The 24356-nt window shown below is 33.0% G+C and overlaps 1 protein-coding gene across 10 annotated transcripts in view; it reads left to right on the plus strand.

Moving 5' to 3' along the window:
- The window catches only part of LOC138322812 (cadherin-23-like), a 208952-nt gene that overhangs the window by 35589 nt on the left and 149007 nt on the right, over positions 1 to 24356 (plus strand). For 8 of the 10 annotated variants that reach the window (XM_069266935.1, XM_069266936.1, XM_069266925.1 and 5 more), the window contains exon 3: positions 7817 to 8090. The gene's annotated coding sequence lies outside the window, so the exon portion shown is untranslated. Of the gene's footprint in view, positions 1 to 7260; positions 7392 to 7602; positions 7691 to 7816; positions 8091 to 24356 lie in introns of those variants that run through there. The other 2 variants (XM_069266927.1, XM_069266928.1) reach the window with 2 other exon arrangements.

A 24356-nucleotide genomic window follows, 5' to 3' on the forward strand; every position in this document is an offset into this window, starting at 1 on the left:
TATGACCCATCAATATTAGCTGTGAGATAGTTAATGTTTGGTTATAGTCTGTTGGCTTTTTGTCCTGAGAACAACTTTATTTCGCTATATACTTGGATATTATACAAGTTGTTTTTTTCTTTGGTGATTTATATTGAACTTTCATACTTGGATTACTGTTTTTTACAAGTAAGCTTATTCTTATTTTCAATGTAATTTTTGATATTCAACCTTTATTATTGAAAATTGTCAAATAACTCTCTGTGGAAAGAGACAGCATAATTGTAATGAAACACACAGTGTGGTTTTTCTGTACTCCAACAGTGCTAGAGCAAGCACTTAATTATAAATATTTCATTATTGATTTTTATAAAACAAAGTTGAAAGCTTTCTGATGTAGCTGTGATAAAACTTGTGTGGATGTGATAAAAATTGTGTTGGTGTGATGGTATAGGTAGGGTAATTAATGAGATAAATCGGCTGGTGAACAGGGTACTGGCTCGACAATGTCTGTCAAAGTTAACATCATATTTATCATGAGTAAACAAGACAACAGAGAACATTTTGTCATTCTATAAAGAGTAAGTGATGTAAGTCCCATGTGTTCTGATTGGCTGATGTTAAAGTGATAATACCTGAGAGGTTATTGTATATATTTAATTAATAAAAGCTATGGTTACTGAGGATGAAAACATCTGAGAGAGTGGTAGAGATTATAATTAATTACTATTCTCTTTGATTTGGTACCTGACATTAATCTGTGCTATTCTTTATTGTCACACTTCCTTTCAATGCATCATGTCGATGACTTTCACAGTTGACCTTAAGCGAGGCTTTAATGTTTATCAAGATATTATTTCTTTTGCAAATTTGAAAAAAAGAACTTAACAAAATTTATGTATTATATACACACATTTAAAGTGAACAGATTTTTTTTTTTATAAATTAGACTAAGTTGCAAAAGTGAATGAGGGGTGGGGGGATGACTGAAACAAAACCAAGTGTTATCTTCAAAGTATGCTCTGTCGCAGTTAAAAATGTACACCTTTGAGAAGTCAAAATTTTTCTCATATTAAACATTTTTTCTCATATAGATTTTTTGGAAATAGGAGTTCATACCATAGAAGAAAATGGAAGAAAAAACATGTCCGTTTGCTCATTTTTGAGTTATTGTCACTCAAAGATACCTAATTGACAAAATATTGGATTTTATTGGAATTTTACCGTTTTGACCGTATACACCAGAGATTAAAGCCATAATTTCCTAATGTCAGGTGTTTGATATGCATGGATATTTGCAGAATTTATTTTCCAGTGGTCTTTAAGAATGTAGCAGTTATGATTAAGAAGACTAATGACATATGTTACCCATTAATTTTTAGCTAAAAAATGCACCATTTTTAGTCATTTTTGCTAGATTTAACCTTGTATAGAAAAAGTTATGGTATTAAACTTTTGGAAATATTTTTGCATATCAATAGGGAAAGGGTTGCTCTTTCTAAATCAGGCAGAAAAATGGGGTGTATGTGTGCTTACTTTTTTGCCCCTTTCAATATCTGTTATTTTTCAATATTTTAGAGTAAAAAACGAAAGTGCTTAAATAACCCAAAAATGTTAAAATAAATTGACAAAAACACAACATTTCACACATTAATGCTTAATATTTTAATTACTGCGAAACTAGTAAAGAATTACAGCAAAAATAAGCTCAATACAGCTAAAAATACTGACGCAGTGATGATTTAATAAAAAACAATTTATGCAAAAACTGGTAAAACTCTACTCAAGGCAAATAAAGTCACATTTTCAAAATGGCCGCCAATTGGGTAATTTCTTAAAATACCTGCATAAAAATATCTACTAAGAATAGAAATGTAATTTTTGACAAAATTTGCAATTGGCAACTTTGCTACAGATATTGATAGATTTTATTTGAACTTCTTTGTTATATGTCAAACTGAGACTTCAACGGGACTGAAACCTCAGAAGAATACATCCTTAAGTTGTTTCTTTGGGCTTTTAGTATGGGAATGGACACTCCTTAGCACTCATATTGACTAATTAACACAAAAAAGAATGGAAAAAATTAGCTTTGAGAATTTAGTAAAATTGTCTTTGTGAGTTTCAGCTAAGTAGATTAGTTCTTATTGAATTTGTAAATTTTATTTTGCCTGAAGAGATGCAGAGTTGGTAGGTGATGCAGCCCTTAAAGATCGATTTGATCAACATCAGCAGGAAAACTGCACTTGTTTAATTAGCATCTCTTTACAGAAAAAAGTGATAAATGTAGAGTTTTTTCGTTTACAAATTTCGGAGTCTTATCTGTCTTAATGGGACAGTAATGAGGGTAACCTGATCAGCGTTATGTGTAATTAACATTAGTGGCAAAAGTTAACGAGGCAAAGTACAGCTCTAATTGTCAGAATTAATTTGGATACTTAGAGTGCAATACACAAGTTCCATTGGTATGCTTGTTTGACTCTATGTATTGTTTTCTCAATTAGCACTTACCTTCTAATTGAAATTAATTAGAATTATTTAGGATGTTTTAAGTTTTAGTTTTGGAGCTTGGCGGCCAATCATCTAATGTATGGAAAAAATAAAAGCCAAAATTTTTTTTTTTGATTAGCTTAATAGGTGATTCAAATGATAATTCAATATATCAAATTTTTGTTTCATTAAGATGACAAGGCTTCTATGAATTAGGCATGTGGGTGGAACTGTCCCTCAATTTGTTAGCTTGCTGATGCAAACAAAACATTAAAATAATCTTGTTTGGTGTAAAAGCTGAAAGTCATGGTTTAGCTTTTTGGTAATCACGTGGAGTGCAGTTAAAATTGCACTTTAAATGCTGTAAAAGATGTATACTTTTATGTTACATTCAAATGTAGTCAGGCTAAGCTTTAAGCTATAGACACACACTTAACTTGTTCACTTGATAGAAATTTAAAAGTTACTCTCATTTCCTTTTCATTTTATTTCAATTTGATGATTTTTTTCTTCTTCAAGTAAATTTTGATATGGGTTATTTTTTCAAAATGTATTCTATCACATCGAATACATTCCAGTTTTATGCCTATTTTCAAAATTTGAACTGATTAATTTCTAAGCTTTTTGCACAAGGTTGACAATACTTTTGTTAAAAGGCAGCAAATATTTCAATGCCAGTTTGTATAAAAAAATAATGGATAACATGCAAACTCCAACCTTATTGTAGATCCATGCTGGACTGCATAAGAATTTGTTCTTTTTGAAAGCTAATTATAATATACCAAACCCAATTGATTTGTAATCTGTAATGAAACTAATGTACTTAATTAGACGATGACCATGACAAATTGTACACAGAAATATTTTGCCCTTTGAACTAATTCAATGGTTAGAGTTCAATAGTGTATTGAATGCAAATTGAAACATTTATGTGCCTATATGATGTCAACATGTTACTTTATATAAAAATTATACAGGGGTGCGATGGTAAGGACATAACTTTTATTTACCAACACAAATCTCAATTTTATTGTCCTATCAAAATATTGCAAATAAGAGAATACCAACCATTAATTCTAATCATTACTGGTTTTCTTAATGTTCGGATTTTAAGAAAAAAGACATCAGCAGCCTTGAGAATCATTAAAATCTTTTTTAAAAACCCGACAAAACTGAGACAATATATAGTCATTATGTGAGTTGCATGTTGCTGAAGGCAATAGTTCAAAGATAAAATTGAAATTGCATTGTATAAGAAAGTTTCAACATCGATTCACCTTTGTCGACTTGTACAACAACTTTATATATAGGTATAGCTCCAAGATAGCATAAAATTTTCTGGGGAATGATTTGAAAAGCCTTTAGCTATATGTGGTATACGGTACCTAATGATTTTTTGTTGAATATGATCTGTTGATGGATTCATAAAATGTTAAAATAAAGTTCCGCTCAGTAAAATTCAGTCTATACGAGATAAAGGCTATTTCAGCACACTAATGAAGACAAAAAGAGATGTATATTTAGCAGAGTATTGATTCCATTTAAAGGAAAATAAATTGCTTAAGATAAGAATTATTGGTGTGAAATATCTGTTTTCTTTGTCTAGGATGTATGTTTATAATCGGATATTGTGTAACAGCTTACATGTTAACGGTCCTGATGTATTCCCACAATTACCCGGTGCGCTCAGTTAAAAGTGATAAAGTACATGTTTAAGATACTTTTTGTGTCTTCGTATCCAACAACTAGCGGTATATAACAATTGAGTGGTATAATCGACATTTCACTGAATCGCAGACCATGGAACCCTATCATTTGCTACTTTGAAAAAGATAATATGTGTAATCAAAGTAATAGCTTGATACTGAAACCTATCGTTTATTTCAGATGCCTAAAATCTCACAGGATATGACAAACAATGAGGATGGATTTGTCCTTGGACTTCTGGTTAGAAAATATAATACATAACATGCTAGGATATTAAAGATATGAGACTGAGAAAAGACTATCAGGAATAGATTATTTCTCCTGGCCTGCAATTAAAGTGATCAATATCAATAATGTCCAGACTAACAATATGATACAATGGTTATGTTTTACATATTATTGTTCTTGTTTTGTCTGTGTAACGATAATTCCGGGTAGGTAATGTGTCGTGACACGTGACATCAATGTTTGTCACGCTCTCCAGTTTAACGTACTGCAGCAGGCATTCGCTTATAGATAAGGACGAGTGTGTGTGTGGACGGTCATTAGGGGGTTTAACTGTCCAGCGGCCGACTCAGGCCTTGTATGGTCTGGTATAAGGTGCAAGTATTGTATTGGTAGAATATGTTAGTCTGTATATTATGTATCTTATCATGTCTTCCTATTACACATGTTCTTGTTCTCTGGACCCTTTCGATGATTTCTTGTCTGCGCCATTCTAACTGCTTAACCATTTAGTGTATCTTGAGAAACTTGTAGAAAAATTACCTCACCTAGCTAAAACTATTACTTAATGTGTAATAAGCAGTTGAGTGGTTTAATACCTATATCATAGAACTTTCTGCTAGGTCATCAAGGTCACATACAGCAAATACACATTACACAGTGCCACCATTTTCGTGATTGTAATACGATATAATTTTCACTGTCAACATCAAATTAAGGGAAAAAATGAAATAGCTGGAAATTTTGTGAAGCTGCATGTTCTCTTCCTTTATGGATTTTTCATTAACATGTGATGTTCTTGTAGGTTGGCATGTATCAGTATGTGATGTTCCTGTAGGTTGGCATGTATCAGTATGTGATGTTCCTGTAGGTTGGCATGTATCAGTATGTGATGTTCCTGTAGGTTGGCATGTATCAGTATGTGATGTTCCTGTAGGTTGGCATGTATCAGTATGTGATGTTCCTGTAGGTTGGCATGTATCAGTATGTGATGTTCCTGTAGGTTGGCATGTATCAGTATGTGATGTTCCTGTAGGTTGGCATGTATCAGTATGTGATGTTCCTGTAGGTTGGCATGTTTCAGTATGTGATGTTCCTGTAGGTTGGCATGTATCAGTAGTTTGGAGCTGGGTTTTTTTACTAGTTGCCATTTCATTGAAAATTGTCCCTGTAGAAGATCTCAAGACATTCATGTTTTAGAGTCTTGTTTTTAATCCATTATCAGGAAAGTAATTGGGAGTATTCTTTGCTGTTTATTTAGAACATTTTGTGTCAGAAACGAATGTTTCTTTTATTGTGTTTAAGCATGGTGATACAATGTCAATACACACAGGTCAGGTTATACAGGGTATCATAATAATCAAAGGTCAGATTATACAGGTTGTCAGAATACACAGATCAGGTTATACAGGGTATCATAATAATCAGAGGTCAGATTATACAAGGTGTGAGATCATTATACAGTACCAGATATCAGGTGTATCACAGGGTATCATAAGGTCAGTGTTATACAGATTATACAAGGTGTCAGAATACACAGATCAGATTATACAAGGTGTCAGAATACACAGTCAGAATATCAGATCAGGTTATACAGGTGAGAATCCAGATTATATCAGATTTATACAGATGTCAGAATATACAAGTCAGATTATACAAGGTGTCAGAATACACAGATCAGGTTATACAGGGTATCATAATAATCAGAGGTCAGATTATACAAGGTGTCAGAATACACAGATCAGGTTATACAGGGTATCATAATAATCAGAGGTCAGATTATACAAGGTGTCAGAATACACAGATCAGGTTATACAGGGTATCATAATAATCAGAGGTCAGATTATACAAGGTGTCAGAATACACAGGTCAGGTTATACAGGTCAGATTATACAAGGTGTCAGAATACACAGGTCAGATTATACAAGGTGTCAGAATACACAGGTCAGATTATATGAGGTGTCAGAATACACAGGTCAGATTATACAAGGTGTCAGAATACACAGGTCAGATTATACAAGGTGTCAGAATACACAGGTCAGATTATACAAGGTGTCAGAATACACAGGTCAGATTATACAAGGTGTCAGAATACACAGGTCAGGTTATACAAGGTGTCAGAATACACAGGTCAGATTATATGAGGTGTCAGAATACACAGGTCAGATTATACAAGGTGTCAGAATATACAGAGGTCAGGTTATACAGGGTATCATAATAATCAGAGGTCAGATTATACGAGGTGTCAGAATACACAGAGGTTAGGTTATACAGGAATCAGAGGTCAGGACTATTATACAGGATGTCAGAATAATCAGAGGTCAGATTATACAGAATGTCAGAATACACAGAGGTCAGGTTATACAGGAATACTCATGGAAAACAAGGACAGTATGCTCAGGGATTAGATAAAACATGATATGTGAATATTTAAGGATCAGCCCAGAATATGTGTTGTATAATTCACAAGTAAGGTCAGTAAGGAACAATGTCATAATTCTTAGTTGGTCAGATTAGACATGGAGTTGGAGAAGTCAGGGGTCAAATTATCAAAATGTCAAAGCATACAGGTTATGAATTAATATTAGACTTAGATTAATGCTTGATATGGCTTTCAGATATAGTAGTTTTAGTATTTTAAGTTTCTTAAATGCTGACTAGAATGTTTTTTCAGTTTTGAACATTTTGCTTCTGTCCAGTAGCAGTTGACAGCCGTCAGGATTGTGACGGTCATCAGTTTGGTTGCGATGCATGCTGTGACCAATTGGTCTATTTTTTGGCTGGTTGCCTATATCTGCTGTGTTGAATGTAGAGAGAAGTGAGTGTTGTTAAACCATTGGTTCCCTTTCATACTCGCAGGCGATAAGACATTTGAAGCCATTACGCTCCTTCTGTACAGCAGTTTGATTAGACTATTGATGAGGAATATCGGCACAACAAATTTATCTCCAGCGTGGTTCACAGTCACCACCGTTGGAATGTGATGTTTGGTAGGTGGCAATACGCGCGACGGCATGCTCTTACCCTCCCTTATCTGGTCCTGTTTAGCCGATTGGTCCTGTTTGGGTGTCGTGGCCCTGTCATACAGCCCCTGGATGTAATCTTCATTAAACTTATGTTTAAATATAAGGGATTACTTGCTGGTGATAGGAAACTGGCCAATGTAGATATGTATATATAGGAGGGGACTAGGAATCACAAATACGTGGGGTGACATTCGAGTGCACGGCTAGCATACCTCTGGTAAACATGGGACAATAACGGCAGTCTATTATTTCATCTTCATATGGTACCGACACTTCCTTATTCTATACTGCTTAACAAATGACTGTTGTTGCCTCATTAGAGTCGCTCATGTACAAATGACCACCATTTATTATGCTATTTAATTCTCTAATTATTGTTCTCTTTTCAGAACCAGTCTCAACTACCTGTGGCTTGAAGCAGGTGTTCTCAATTTCGATTCAACCTAATTGGGACATTTTCTTTTGTGAAATCTAAATCGTATAGACTCATCAGAAAAAGTTCAAATCAACTGTTGAGAATTATTCGTGTGAATGATGGCCAGTTCTCTACCCAGCATTGGATGGTGTTAGTTCGCAAACATTCTGTGGAAATATATACCTGTGTGGAAACTTTCGTTACCTGGTCTACATTCACTTATCCCCTGATTACAACTTTGATTATAGGTAAGTGCCATTTTCTACCTGTCCGAACCTATATTGAATTTTCCATTTGTGTCCACTTCGTGGATATTGACATAACTTTAATAAAGGGATTAGTTAGCAATGATAGCAAACCTCAAATGTTTCTATTCAGGAGATTTTCAGGTATAGTGGTTTTAATATTGTCCGTGAATAGCCCTATTAGACTATATTCCATGGGTACACAGTCCTGATGAAATGAACAATCTTTGTTTGTTTACATAACCTTTAACAGTAAACAACTGAATGTTTTCTGTCAACACCTCCATGTTAGCACCTTGCCCCGAAGTTGTTACCTGTGAGGCAATGTAGCCCGATATATCGTCCAGGACAGGAACGTCGTTAGCCGCAAGCTTTATGTACTCCGAAGGGTACTGGTGTCGTAAAAAGGTGTTTGGTTAGGACGTAAGGTGAAATGGGCGTTCTTCAATACACATCTCCACAACCTATAAATGTGTTGTCCAGATTGAAAAAATTGCCCAAAGCATTGTTAGTTTGATAGAAATTATAAAAAAAATCTCAGCATAATTCTTCAATTAATTAGAATCGTATCCTTCAATTGTTTCATATATATGGTCATTATTGTCTATCTAAATGGAAAATTAGTAAAAAAAAAAACAACTCAAATCGGTCAGCAAAAGTTAATTTGTGTATTATTAAGTTGTGATATAAATGAAATAAACGTCAGAAACTGATTAAAGTTTCGGATAAAATACTGTATTAGATTAAATCCATCGGAATTCCTTTCACCTGTGGCCTAATTTATTTTGTTCTACCATTGTATTGCTTTTTCAATTTCTTTTCTATTTCTTTTTCTCTCTGATGTCAAAATTTAAATATCCCAGCGTGAAATTCTAATGTAGTTAATTCCTACGTAGATTACAGGTTGACATTTCAATCACTGATGAGGACCATTCACAATGGATTGCTCTATTTCACTCTTACTTTACAATAATGACCTGTGGTTTGGAAATTGATTTGCACTATACCTTATCAAATCACATTTATAATTGATAAAAAAATTGGATTTTAAATTTGATAGAATTATGGGAAAGAGACATGACTTGTGTTCTTATATCCCATTCTCTTACATTCTATGTTAAAATGTTAGTAGAGATTATTTGGTAAAATTCAAAATTTGTCCACAATTTCCTAGATTCAGTTTGAGATTTAGCCCCCTCCCCTTTTATTGAAGGATAACAAAATGTATTATGCTCCCAATAAGGTTTAGTATTAAGAAATGCGATAAACACAAACAGGAAGTTAGAGCAAGGTTTTTACAGATAACGCTGTGAATGTGGTGACATGGAGGTACCTTATTATCTACATCCTTTAAAAATTAAAATTAAATATAAAGGTAAAAGTTAAATATAAAGGTAAAAGTGAATCATAAAGATACAAGTTAATTATAAAGGTACAATTTAATTATAAAGGTACACGTTAATTATAAAGGTACAATTTAATTATAAAGGTACACGTTAATTATAAAGGTACAATTTAATTATAAAGGTACAAGTTAATTATAAAGGTACAAGTTAATTATAAAGGTACAAGTTAATTATAAAGGTACAAGTTAATTATAAAGGTACAAGTTAATTATAAAGGTACAAGTTAATTATAAAGGTACAAGTTAATTATAAAGGTACAAGTTAATTATAAAGGTACAAGTTAATTATAAAGGTACAAGTTAATTATAAAGGTACAAGTTAATTATAAAGGTACAAGTTAATTATAAAGGTACAAGTTAATTATAAAGGTACAAGTTAATTATAAAGGTACAAGTTAATTATAAAGGTACAAGTTAATTATAAAGGTACAGGTTAATTATAAAGGTACAGGTTAGTTATAAAGGTACAGGTTAGTTATAAAGGTACAAGTTGATTATAAAGGTACAAGTTAATTATAAAGGTACAAGTTAATTATAAATATACAAGTTAATTATAAAGGTACAAGTTAATAATAAAGGTACAATTAATTATAAAGGTACAAGTTAATTATAAAGGTACAAGTTAATTATAAAGGTACAAGTTAATTATAAAGGTACAAGTTAATTATAAAGGTACAAGTTAATTATAAAGGTACAAGTTAATTATAAAGGTACAAGTTAATTATAAAGGTACAAGTTAATTATAAAGGTACAAGTTAATTATAAAGGTACAAGTTAATTATAAAGGTACAAGTTAATTATAAAGGTACAAGTTTATTATTAAGATACAAGTTAATTATAAAGGTACAAGTTAAATATAAAGGTACACGTTAGTTATAAAGGTACATGTTTCAATTCAATAAAGGTACAAGTTAATTATAAAGGTACAAGTTAATTATAAAGGTACAAATTGAAAGGTACAAGTTAATTATAAAAGTACAAGTTAATTATAAAGGTACAAGTTAATTGTAAAAGTACTAGTTAATTATTAAGGTACAAGTTAATTATAAAGATACAAGTTAATTATAAAGGTACAAGTTAATTATAAAGGTACAAGTTAAATATAATTATAAAGGTACAAGTTAAATATAAAGGTACAAGTTAATTATAAAGGTACAAGTTAATTATAAAGGTACAAGTTAAATATAAAGGTACACGTTAGTTATAAAGGTACAAGTTAATTATGAAGGTACAAGTTAATTATAAAGGTAAAAGTTAATTATCAAGGTACAAGTTAATTATAAAGGTACAAGTTAATTATAAAGGTACAAGTTAATTATAAAGGTACAAGTTAATTATAAAGGTACAAGTTAATTATAAAGGTACAAGTTAATTATAAAGGTACAAGTTAATTATAAAGGTACAAGTTAATTATAAAGGTACAAGTTAATTATAAAGGTACAAGTTAATTATAAAGGTACAAGTTAATTATAAAGGTACAAGTTAATTATAAAGGTACAAGTTAATTATAAAGGTACAAGTTAATTATAAAGATACAAGTTAATTACAAAGATACAAGTTAATTATTAAGGTACAAGTTAAATATAAAGGTACAGGTTAGTTATAAAGGTACAAGTTAAATATAAAGGTACTAGTTAATTATAAAGGTAAAAGGTAATTATTAAGGTACAAGTTAAATATAAAGGTACAGGTTAGTTATAAAGGTACAAGTTAAATATAAAGGTACTAGTTAATTATAAAGGTACAAGTTAATTATAAAGGTACAAGTTAATTATTAAGGTACAAGTTAATTATAAAGATAAGTTAATTATAAAGGTACAAGTTAATTATAAAGGTACAAGTTAAATATAAAGGTACAGGTTAGTTATAAAGGTACAAGTTAATTATAAAGGTACAAGTTAATTATAAAGGTACAAGTTAATTATAAAGATACAAGTTAATTATAAAGGTACAAGTTAATTATAAAGGTAAAAGTTAAATATAAAGATACAAGTTAATTATAAAGGTACAAGTTAAATATAAAGATACAAGTTAATTATAAAGGTACAAGTTAATTATAAAGGTACAAGTTAATTATAAAGGTACAAGTTAATTATAAAGGTACAAGTTAATTATAAAGGTACAAGTTAATTATAAAGGTACAAGTTAATTATAAAGGTACAAGTTAATTATAAAGGTACAAGTTAATTATAAAGGTACAAGTTAATTATAAAGGTACAAGTTAATTATTAAAGTATAAGTTAATTATAAAGGTACAGGTTTCAATTTAATTAGGCACACATTGGGAAGTTTATGTTGTGCTTGTTTGTCCTTTACTTCTACACATTCTTTCGTTATTTCTTTCTTCTTTGTTATCATAACTATGTGTCAATGATTACAAACGTTACCTGTGATTTATAGCGATTTATAAAGTACTACTGCAACACACAAAGTAAAATTAGAGTACATCTGAGTGTGATATAAAAAATACAGTGGAACTCGGTTAATACAAACTTAAAGGGACCGAGATAAAACTTTGAGTTATCCGAGTGTTCGAATTAAGCGAGTTCTCATGTCTACTGATGATCTCTTTACTTGGTATAAATAGTCTAGTTCCATGTCGTAAAACGATGTGAACAAGACAGATGTCAAAATAGCCGATGGTAGTTGCAAAATAATAACAAGAAAACCTAGATATATATTTTGAAATGCTGTTCTACGGCAGATTTATGAAAAAGAAATCGGCATTTTCGATGATCTCGTTGTCCAAAAAATCTCATTTTGAGTTATAAGAACATTTTATGTATGATTTTTGTCATTCGGACCCAAAATTTATTTCACAATATCCGAGTTCTTCGAGTTTTCCTAATTGGAATTATCCAAGTTCTTTAAACAAAGATAAAGAGGGAATTCAGCTTGGACCGTCAAAGCACTTCGTATTAAGCCGGTTGTCGAATTATCCGAGTTCCTATCAACCAAGTTCCACTGTATGCAATGTATATTAATACTAATAGTTGTCTTTCTTTCAAGTCAATAATACTTTGAGTAAAAAACTTGTCTTCCAAGTGACATAAAAATATATAATATTTACAACAATATTAATAAAATTTTGCTACTGTCAGGACTCCAACTATATAACCACCTGATGTATCCCACCACTACAAATTCCCTACTACCCTGAGATAGCAAGGTATTTTATTTTTTCCACATATGTTACCTGGCTAAAAAAAGGCTGACTATATAAAATTGTGATGTATGATGTTCTAGTGTATATGTCTGGGAACGTTTTCAATGTACACCTATAAATGTTTAATAGACTCCTGTGGTGCTGATCAATAATAGGGCGAGGGGTTGTATCAGAATCAATAAAAACAATAGGCAAGGACTTAAATCAAAATTACACTTCAATAAAATATGATGTATGTTTATAGAAGTAACAGATCAATGATGGATTCTATTAGCAGACTTAGCATGCTTTTGTAACAGTAGTTCATAACTAAGGTATGTGTACTCTTAGTGATGAAATCCCTGATTTAATGTCGTCACCACGAGATGGATGTATAAAATGTTATCCATCCCTTCCTGTCATGTCTGCTGTTTACATTGTATCTCATCCTGTCTGGGTTTCATATGAAAACGAGGACATTAATGTCTTTGTATTTGATAATGAAATAATCCAATCATTTATTTTATGTGTCTATTGTTTTTTTTGTGGTCGGGGAGATATATGACACAACAAAGCAGAATGATTCATCAAATATTTGATTATGATTTGATGTATATTTTACAGATAAATATTGCAATGCATGTATCTAGAAAAATAGAAAAAGGAACATGAAAGAACAAAGACTCAGTAACATTTTGCAGGCATGCAGCCAAAGACATGAAATCTATGGACACTGGGTGCCATTTCACGGTCATCCTGTTAAAGACAATTTAACCTACCCTAAGGGACCAACACTGGCATTTTGTAATTAATGGCTGTTTTCACAACACTGAACATCTAGTTGGCTCAGCACATTAGAGTATCCCATACTGTAAATACAATACTGCAGTGCTTCGTCCCAGAAGGTTTAGGAGTTAGTTAGGCGTGACAAATTAGTCATCATTGTGATATCTTAGACCGGCAGGAGATATGACCTGTCAGCTCATGGTCACAGAAACAAAGGGAGGTTACTAGGTATGGATTCAGTGTTTCGATGCTCACCGCTAGGTTTTGACACTGTAAATTCCACAGATTCTCTGATTTTTCAAAGGGGTAACAGTTAATAATCCACAATCTTTGTGTGTGTGTGTGTTTTTTTTTTTAAGTTCAGTGATAGATGATATTCCAAATAAAACTTGAATTTCATGTGGAATTTAAAATCTCATCAATTAGGTATTGATTTTTTTGCTCGTATCATTAATTAACAAGCTTTAAGATTGATTGTGAAATCGCTTAATAACTAGTTTTTTTAGCATGTGTGTACAGGGGGAAATGGTGCTAGGAAGACTGCAAACATTTGAATCTGTAATTCCGACAGTAACAGTTATCTAATATAAGATTATCACATCTCTAGGATTTCTACCATAATTTCCACCGTAATACTAGTAATAAATGACTGAATCCTTTGGATAGCTACCATGCTTTAAATAGGGTATGAAATAATCAGATTTATAGAATGTCTACCGTGTCTTATTTAACGTAATATATGATCAGATTTAGAATGTCTATACAATGTGTCAAACCTTATGGATATTTACCATATCGTAACTATGGTAATACCAAAGGTAATAAATGGTACTATGACTTGGCCATGAAACTATCAAACCTTATGTATATTTACCACATTATAACTATGGTAATACCAAAGGTAATAAATGGTACCATGATTTTGCCATTAAATTATCAAACCTTATGGATAGTTACTACATCATATCTATGGTAATACTAAAGGTAATAAATGGTACCATGATTTTGCCATTAAACTATCAAACCTTATGGATAGTTACTACATCATAACTATAGTAATATCAAAGGTAAAAAGTGGTACCATGACTTGGGCATTAAACTATCAAAGCTTATGGATATTTACAACATTATGTCTATGGTAATATGCTACCATGACTTGGACCTTAAGCTATCAAACCTTATGGATATTTACCACATTATAACTATGGTAGAGATCAAACAGTTAAGAGCTCTGGTAATGTTACACAGTTTTGTTGTTAAAGATCAGAAACTTACTCTAAATAATAGTCAGACTTGACCAGTGTCTTTGACGTCTGTAGATAACCTCTATTTTTGGCTATAAATCTTGTTGGTTCCTGCCCGACAGCTATCGTTCCGATGGTGCTGTAGTGGCCATTTCAGGCTTACACTGAGGTATTGACAATCGCAGGATTTCCAGGAAATGGAAGGAGACTCCAATAAAATGGCGTTAGATTTTTGTCTGTGTTTGACGGTCTGGCTACAAGGCATTATGTACAAGAAACAAAGTTTTACCATTCCTGTTATGGTTGATAGTCCTTTTTAATTCCACACTTCCAAGTTTAATTTGGTAACATGTGCTTATTTCAAATTCACAAATTCATTTACTTTCAAGCAGATGAAGGATTTAATGTGTTTACCTTTCTAGAGCTTATAGCACGTACTTTCTATTAGGGCTGTAACGAGTACCCGGATAACCTGTTACGGGTACGTTGGTTTTTAGTCATACCCGGGTCGGAAAATGGGTACCCGAACCCCGAAGCAGTTTTGTATTTTTAGCAGCTTTCTCCGAATGATAAGTACAAATAAAGTATTTTAGAAAGGTACCTTTATCTGACAAACATTTCTATAGTTAAACAGTGTTTCAATGATTTAATATTACCATATTTCACATGCTGTTAACATCTCGTGCCTGATTGTCGATATCGAGAATCCACAACGTACACTGACGTAAGCTCACCTACAGCGATGTACAGTTAATGCTTATGTCCTAGAGAAATATTGACTGGACAACAGAAAACTATTAATTTGAAACGTAGATATTGTAAGCAATTAATTGTGTGTATACAAAAAATTAACACATTGTGTAAACCATAAAGCTGTTCCTAAAACATTTTTATCGTTTTCCTCTGCCCTGAAAGGAAGTAGGCAGTACTTTCGGTCATGCGCACAAACATTGCAATCAACATGGTTTCGGTGATCAGAACAGAATCGGTGAAAGGCCCATATCAGTATAGTTTACATCTTCTGGATATTACCATGACAGTTCAGATTATTATATTTTTAGTTATGAAAGAGTTCATAAAGGTTGAATTTTTCATATAAAAGAAAAAATTGTTATTTGTTGATCTTATAATCGATGTATAATGTTCCGTTACATTACTCTACGGGTAACCGGGTATGGGTGGGGTTGCAACAGTTGGGTACCCGCTGCCAAAATTTTGTACCCATTACAGCCCTACTTTGTATTATCATCAATAAAATACAGATACTAATTAATAATGGCTAATTACAGATTTGTAGTCAGTGCATTGCTTCCATATAAACATTAGATGTACATTTTAAATTGTCACACAATAAAACATAAGCCAATGTAAATTGTCGTGAAAAGACATTAAGTAAATGAATGTTCACAATTATTCTCTACTGACAAATATGTTTGTATAGACACTGGCTATTACACACAGAACCATTTCCTCTAGTCGTCATCATTAACCATATAACAAACTGAACAGCCTTATCATAGATAAAAGGGAAGAAGACTACTAGCAGAAGAAACATTGGATTTTAATTTCGCTACAAATTCTCATCACGCCTTGATGGTGGTGGAAACGATGGTAATCATTTTACAGTCGTAAAATCATTCAAAAGCTTTAAAGTACTCCTACCCACAATGCCATATGAAGCTATATTGCTATGACAAAATCACCGCAGACTGAATTTGATTCAAACATTGTATTAGCTGATTAAGCAGTGTTGAAAAACCACGATCGGCAGTTACTCATGGCGCAAGATTCTCTTTTCATTAATCTGAGAACATGAAGGACTGATTAAAGTGATCTGAAATCATCGTGACGGTTGTCTTGATGGTCGTCTCCCATCCAATGATAATCATTTTACAGAGACCGTGAGGTTTATGCAATGTGGTCTAATACGGAATATCTGTACCAATGTTGTCTACTTTTGTTCATAGAAAACTCATGCTTGGTTAGCTTTCTTATTGCATTATTGTAACTTTTTTTAAATGAAATTTTCCAAATACTTCCTTGAAATTGAATATTTTTTCCCTCTCTTGTGCTTTTGGTAGCTTTCAACCCATTTTGCAAAGATCTATAAAGATTGATTTTGGAGAAGTAATAGGATTTCAAGCATGCAATGTATTGTTTCATACCACAAAGTTGATCAGTTGTATCTCTACCTTGGCCTCTGGCTACAGTGGTAAGGGATAAAGGGAGTATAAGGCATTTAATCAAAATATAGGCCGGGAGGGGCCGCATTCAATCCACTGAATCATACAGAGTTTATTCTCCGATTCCTCGCTTAATCTGTCAGGAGAAAATGGAGATAATAGTTTAAGTACATCAGCCTTACAATTTGAAGGACGTCTCAATAATTTGATATTATGAAGCTTCAAGAACATTTTTAATCTCTTAAGAACTGATTTTTTAAAGTTTTTAATGTTTCAATTAAATCTCTTCATTTGGTAATTGAATAAAAAGGCATTTTTTATTTAATTGTTGCTCATTATGTACAAATGCACACAACATCCTTACCATATTTGACCCAATAAGCACCCATGTCCTTATAAGCGCCCCTTACCTTCTTTAGGCCTCAATTTCAATTACCCAGGCATAAATAAAGACCAAAAATACACAAAACTGTGTAGATTTGCAATAGCTTCGTCTCATTAGCACCTTTTTTTTTTTTCAATTTTTTAATCGCCCTGGCCGCTAATTGGGTCAGATACGGTATTTCTTTTTAATATTTTCAAAGTTATCGATTTCATATGAATCAAAGCTTAGAAGAGTCGTGCAACACAAATCAAACTTGCACATTTCAATTATTTAATTCTTGCTTTAATAATTATTACACTAGCAGGACTAGTTTATAGAAAATTATGTTATAGGTATTTTTCTTTATGAATTTCTTATCAAAATTGTCATATATGTGCATGTGGGTTGAACAACTAAAGACTAAAGATCTATAATGAACAGCTAATCAAGAGGGAGGCAAAAGACATAAGGTTTACTTTTTGATATATACAGGTACCTTTAGTTTAGGATAAAGGTTTAAGCTTACATTTTTGGTAAATTTGGTGATATTTCGTTACCTTTTCTGAGCCACAAGTTTTCAAATTATCACTTTTGATAACCGTTTTTAATTTAAAATATAAACCGTACGTTAACTTGCATGAGTTGTGAGTCAGGCACCATTGAATTGGAAACCAAACTGTGTATATCTGGCTCTAGATTAAGATTTCTATGTAAAATCTCTATATCAGGAAGGCTTGACTTCTTTATCAAAATAATTGATTACATAAAAAACAAATGAGCTTCATTGATTATACCAATATCTAGGGCTCTTAAACCGACTGAACTATCTTAGATTTCGACATTTTGTATACAGATTTAAAGTAGAGAGAACGGTGTTAATGTAGCTATATAGAGAGAATGATCTATAGATTGGTGCCGAGTGCTAGTGTACGAGACTTAAAAAATGAATGATTTTTTTCCCTGTCAACGAAATATCAAACTGTGGTGTTAGATGTTCAGCTGCTGGGCTCCAAACATATATGACCTTCAAGATTGCATTTTTTACACGATATGGAAGCATTTATAAATGAAGCCTTTCAGTAATTGAAAAATTGCATGTGATTTCAGCTTAAATATACATCGTTATTCATATATTACACATTTATCATTGTGTATGCTCCGGAGAGAGCAGGACATTCACCGTTATTTTCCGGCAGTGTTCGTCTTACCTAATCGTTTCACATGTTTCATGAGAGAAAGAATAAAATGTCTACAGTCAGATTGAAATAGTTGCCAGATATTGTTATTGATTGTATCCGATTTACTGGTTCAGCACTGTGATATTTGCCATACTTGGAGGCAGTAATATCTGATGGTGTGTGCCTATATACATACACATGAGATATTGGAGAAAGACAACAATGAATCAAGTGTATCCAATTCTACAACCAATATACAACATCCCACTGTCCGCCTGAAAACATAATCATATATCGTAGACATGACGTTGCTATTTCAAATACCATATTTGAAAAATTTGAAGTTAATAGAATGATAACAATTTCATCTGCCTTGTATAACGGGGATGAATATGTTGTTTGGACGTTTTATTATTAATCAATTGCCGTACTTCTGTCGACTTTCGCACATCCATCTCTTGAATTTTGGCAGTGAGCGTCCTGGTATCTGTATACAACTGTTTTATCAGCAGAGGTTATATAATAGGGTGATATTGATTTAGCCACATAACTCACAATACACAATCAGAGGCAGAGCTGATTTATGTTCACAGGAACTTCAGTTCGTCAATTTTTCCATATCCAATTTCAGATTTGAGGTTGAAAAAGTGCTACTTTTTAACAACTTTGTGGAAGAAGCTGTTTAATCAGCTGTCAATTTGATTTTTATGATTTTGGTCCGGATGTTGCGGATGCTATCTGTTGATATCAATGTTGTAACTATTGAAGCGGACATGGAAGTCTTCTATTCCTTTGTATCTAAGGCCTGGAGAGGAACTCGGGAATCAAGGCCCTGATACAATCTGACACAACAGATCAATGAAAGAAATATTGTGACGGTATTCTGCCAAATTTTTCAGGAAGGTTTGTTTCTGGTCTTGTAGTAAAGAGTGCAAAAGAAAACTTTGTTTTGTTTTTCTCAGAAATGCAAGGAGAATCAATGAAAAAGAAAAAAAAATTCAATGAGTGATGGGATTCTAGCCTGATCAACGAAAGAATTGAATATTTTGAGATATTGTTTTTGAGGTTTTTTGCAGCTAATTCTGTCATGTTCTTATAATTAAAACCACAAACTGCGGAGGAGTCTCCGAGATCCGTGGGGACAAATAGGTCTGTGTTTTGAGTGAAAAATGGAAGACAACATGCAATAAATAGCCATCATTTAGGAAATGGTGGATGCTCTATTATCTTGCCCAAACACTTTATCATGAAACATTGGTCCTGGTAGTCTAGAATGTCCGATAGTATTCCCATAGTGTCCAAAAAGGTTCTCCAGAATTTTGGCACATGCATGCAACAGTTGCGTATAGAGACATGCAAAGTAACAGAGAGTTCTAGAAAATTGTCTTTCTCCTGAATAAAGTTTTTATCTGAATAATGTATTTGTATCTATTTCACTAGAAAATTGTCTTTCTCCTGAATAAAGGTTTTATCTGAATATTGTATTTGTATCCATTTCACTCCTGGTCGTTAATCTAGCTATTGTCTGATTTTCAAAGACCATTATGATTAAGAAAATTGAGAACTACTTGATAATGTTTGACCACTTTCAATTTCCTCTATTACATATCAATTTTCATGTGCATTTGAAGTTTCGTTCCAAACATCCATTTCTTTTAAAAAAATGGTGTACCCTTCTAACATTCTTCCAACAACAAATCAGTTTAAATTGTTGATTAATTGTTCTTCTAGAAATGCACTCTTCCAACAGCCAGATTGGACTTATTGGAGTAAAGTATGGTGAAATATGTACCAATGTATTTTACTAGTGTACAAATAAGTGTATGATTTTGCATACAAAATAAGAAATTCTTACAAATATAGCATTTCAAAAACCGAAATTGTTCCTTAAAGATATCAGAAGATATTCATATTCTAAAATTAGTTTTAAATGTGTACAGAATATACAATTGAAATTCACGCTTATAAAGGAATGCCATCGGAATATTATATCGACAAAGCTAGAACAAAGATAGTATTGGCTTAATCCTGGCTTTTGACGAAGTCTATTTCCTACAGGAATATGATTAGACTTTATACAATTAAAGCTATGGCTGTGGAATCGCAGTCTTACAATTATGATGAGGTTTCATATCTAATACTACAGATCAATTCACATGTAATATGGCTGATCTGCGTACTCTTCGCAGCGGCCACCAACAATTTATTACAGGCTTTTATGATTACTGAAGAAGTTCAATATTTCTGTTTTATGCCGATCGGTTTTGGCCTTTCCCGCTGTGTGAAGATTAAAACTAGGATGTACAGCTTTCACACTTAATTTTTTTTACCGAGGTAAAATGTCAATAGTTGTAAAGTACTTTCTTTTTAGCCATCGTTCTTAAAACTTATCATTTTCTGCAATACTGTGTTCTGTGGAAGACAAATGATAACACTTTTTAGATTTCATGAAAATTTTCATTTCACACCAAAAGAAAAATAGTGAGTACTTAACACATAGTTTTCAGGTCAACAAAATGGCTATTAATTACTTATTGCCAGAAATTTGTCATGCATTTCTGTTAAGGTTCAAATTCACATCTGAGCTTCTTTGGCTATAGAATAATTCTATTGGACAGTTTATTGTCTGGAAACCAAAAAAAGATTAGAATAGTTACAAATGAAGGAATACATATTTATCGTTTAATTACATTTTTGAATACAACATTTGACAGCAAGATAAATTGATGGAAATGTTTGGTTACGTAAAGTAAGTAATTAAATTCATTCAATGCCACAACAGTGTTGGAGCATTGTACATCTGATTTAAACTATCCAATGGAATGCACAAACAGAGGCAGTAAATAAATACATAGTCTACATAAAATATATAAACTTGGACATGTATATTACAAAACGACTTGTAGATAAAAACCATGAAAGAAGGAAATAGAATTAGTGATATAGCTAAGCTGTGTCTGGTGTACGTTTTATGAACGTTATCAGCGTTGATTTAATTGTGTTGGATAACTATGATGAATTTATCAGCCCCATTTAGTGCCATATTTACTGGTGTGTGATTTAGTTAGAGAACAAGGAGAGACTATGGCAGTCTACGAGACAGACAAAGTCTCAGGTCGGCCTTATCGTCACGGTGAATATGGTCAGAGATAGATTGACTAGCAAGGAGAAGCATCAGAGCTTGGTTGACCATGCCGTTATGATATGTGTGAAATAGAAAAGTGGTTTTCTTATAGGAGATGATTAACTATGGATCTCCTCAGTGGAGATCTCTTTTCACTTGGGCCTACATCTTTATATATGGAGAACTGGCTCTATCATATTGGACAGGAGCCTATTGTGTTATGGCAAGCACGATAGCAATCGTAGGTATCATAGAAACACGATGGGTATCGTAGGTATCATAGAAACACAATGGGTATCGTAGGTATCATAGAAACACGATGGGTATCGTAGGTATCAAAGAAACACGATAGGTATCGTAGATATCATAGAAACACGATGGGTATCGTAGGTATCATAGAAACACAAAAGGTATCGTAGGTATCATAGAAACACAATAGGTATCGTAGGTATCTTAGAAACACGATAGCAATAATAGGTATCATAGAAACACAATAGGTATCTTAAGTATCATAGAAACACGATGGGTATCGTAGATATCATAGAAACATGATAGGTATCGTAGGTATCATAGAAACACGATGGGTATTGGTTACGTAGGTATCATAGAAACACAATAGGTATCGTAGGTATCATAGAAACACAAAAGGTATCGTAGGTATCATAGAAACACAAAAGGTATCGTAGGTATCATAGAAACATGATAGGTATCGTAGGTATCATAGAAACACGATAGGTATCGTAGGTATCATAGAAACACGATGGGTATCGTAGGTATCATAGAAACACATGGGTATCGTAGGTATCATGATAGGTATCGTAGGTATCATAGAAACACGATGGGTATCGTAGGTATCATAGAAACACGATGGGTATGTAGGTATCATAGAAACACACATCGTAGGTATCATAGAAACACGATAGCAATCATAGGTATCATAGAAACATGATAGCAATCATAGGTATCATAGAAACACGATGGGTACCGTAGGTATCATAGAAACACAATAGGTATCATAGGTATCATAGAAACACGATAGGTATCGTAGGTATCATAGAAACACTATGGGTATCGTAGGTATCATAGAAACACTATGGGTATCATAGGTATCATAGAAACACGATGGGTATCGTAGGTATCATAGAAACACGATGGGTATCGTAGGTATCATAGAAACACAATAGGTATTGTAGGTATCATAGAAACACAATAGGTATTGTAGGTATCATAGAAACATGATAGCAATCATAGGTATCATAGAAACACGATGGGTATCGTAGGTATCATAGAAACATGATGGGTATCATAAGTATCATAGAAACACGATAGGTATCGTAGGTATCATAGAAACACGATGGGTATCGTAGGTATCATAGAAACACAATAGGTATCGTAGGTATCATAGAAACACAATGGGTATCATAGGTATCATAGAAACATGACGGGTATCATAGGTATCATAGAAACACGATGGGTATCGTAGGTATCATATAAACACGATGGGTATCGTAGGTATCATAGAAACACGATGGGTATCGTGTAGGTATCATAGAAACACGATGGGTATCATAGGTATCATAGAAACACAATAGGTATTGTAGGTATCATAGAAACACAATAGGTATCGTAGGTATCATAGAAACACGATGGGTATCGTAGGTATCATAGAAACACAATGGGTATCGTAGGTATCATAGAAACATAAAAGGTATCGTAGGTATCATAGAAACACAATAGGTATCGTAGGTATCATAGAAACATGATAGCAATCGTAGGTATCATAGAAACACGATAGGTATCCTAGGTATCATAGAAACAGGATAGGTATCCTAGGTATCATAGAAACAGGATATAGACGATAGTATCATAGGTATCATAGAAAAACACGATAGGTATCGTAGGTATTATAGAAACACGATAGGTATCGTAGGTATCATAGAAACACGATAGGTATCGTAGGTATCATAGAAACACGATGGGTATCGTAGGTATCATAGAAACACGATGGGTATCGTAGGTATCATAGAAACACGATAGGTATCGTAGATATCATAGAAACACGATGGGTATCGTAGGTATCATAGAAACACGATGGGTATCGTAGGTATCATAGAAACACGATGGGTATCGTAGGTATCATAGAAACACGATGGGTATCGTAGGTATCATAGAAACACGATGGGTATCGTAGGTATCATAGAAACACGATGGGTATCGTAGGTATCATAGAAACACGATGGGTATCGTAGGTATCATAGAAACACGATGGGTATCGTAGGTATCATAGAAACACGATGGGTATCGTAGGTATCATAGAAACACGATGGGTATCGTAGGTATCATAGAAACACGATGGGTATCGTAGGTATCATAGAAACACGATGGGTATCGTAGGTATCATAGAAACACGATGGGTATCGTAGGTATCATAGAAACACGATAGGTATCGTAGGTATCATAGAAACACGATGGGTATCGTAGGTATCATAGAAACACGATGGGTATCGTAGGTATCATAGAAACACGATGGGTATCGTAGGTATCATAGAAACACGATGGGTATCGTAGGTATCATAGAAACACGATGGGTATCGTAGGTATCATAGAAACACGATGGGTATAGGTATCATAGAAACACGATAGGTATCGTAGGTATCATAGAAACACAATAGGTATCGTAGGTATCATAGAAACACAATAGGTATCGTAGGTATCATAGAAACATGATAGGTATCGTAGGTATCATAGAAACATGATAGCAATCATAGGTATCATAGAAACACGATAGCAATCATAGGTATCATAGAAACATGATGGTATCATAGGTATCATAGAAACAT

Source organism: Argopecten irradians, chromosome 5 (assembly GCF_041381155.1).
Source record: "Argopecten irradians isolate NY chromosome 5, Ai_NY, whole genome shotgun sequence".
Classification (NCBI taxonomy): domain Eukaryota; kingdom Metazoa; phylum Mollusca; class Bivalvia; order Pectinida; family Pectinidae; genus Argopecten; species Argopecten irradians.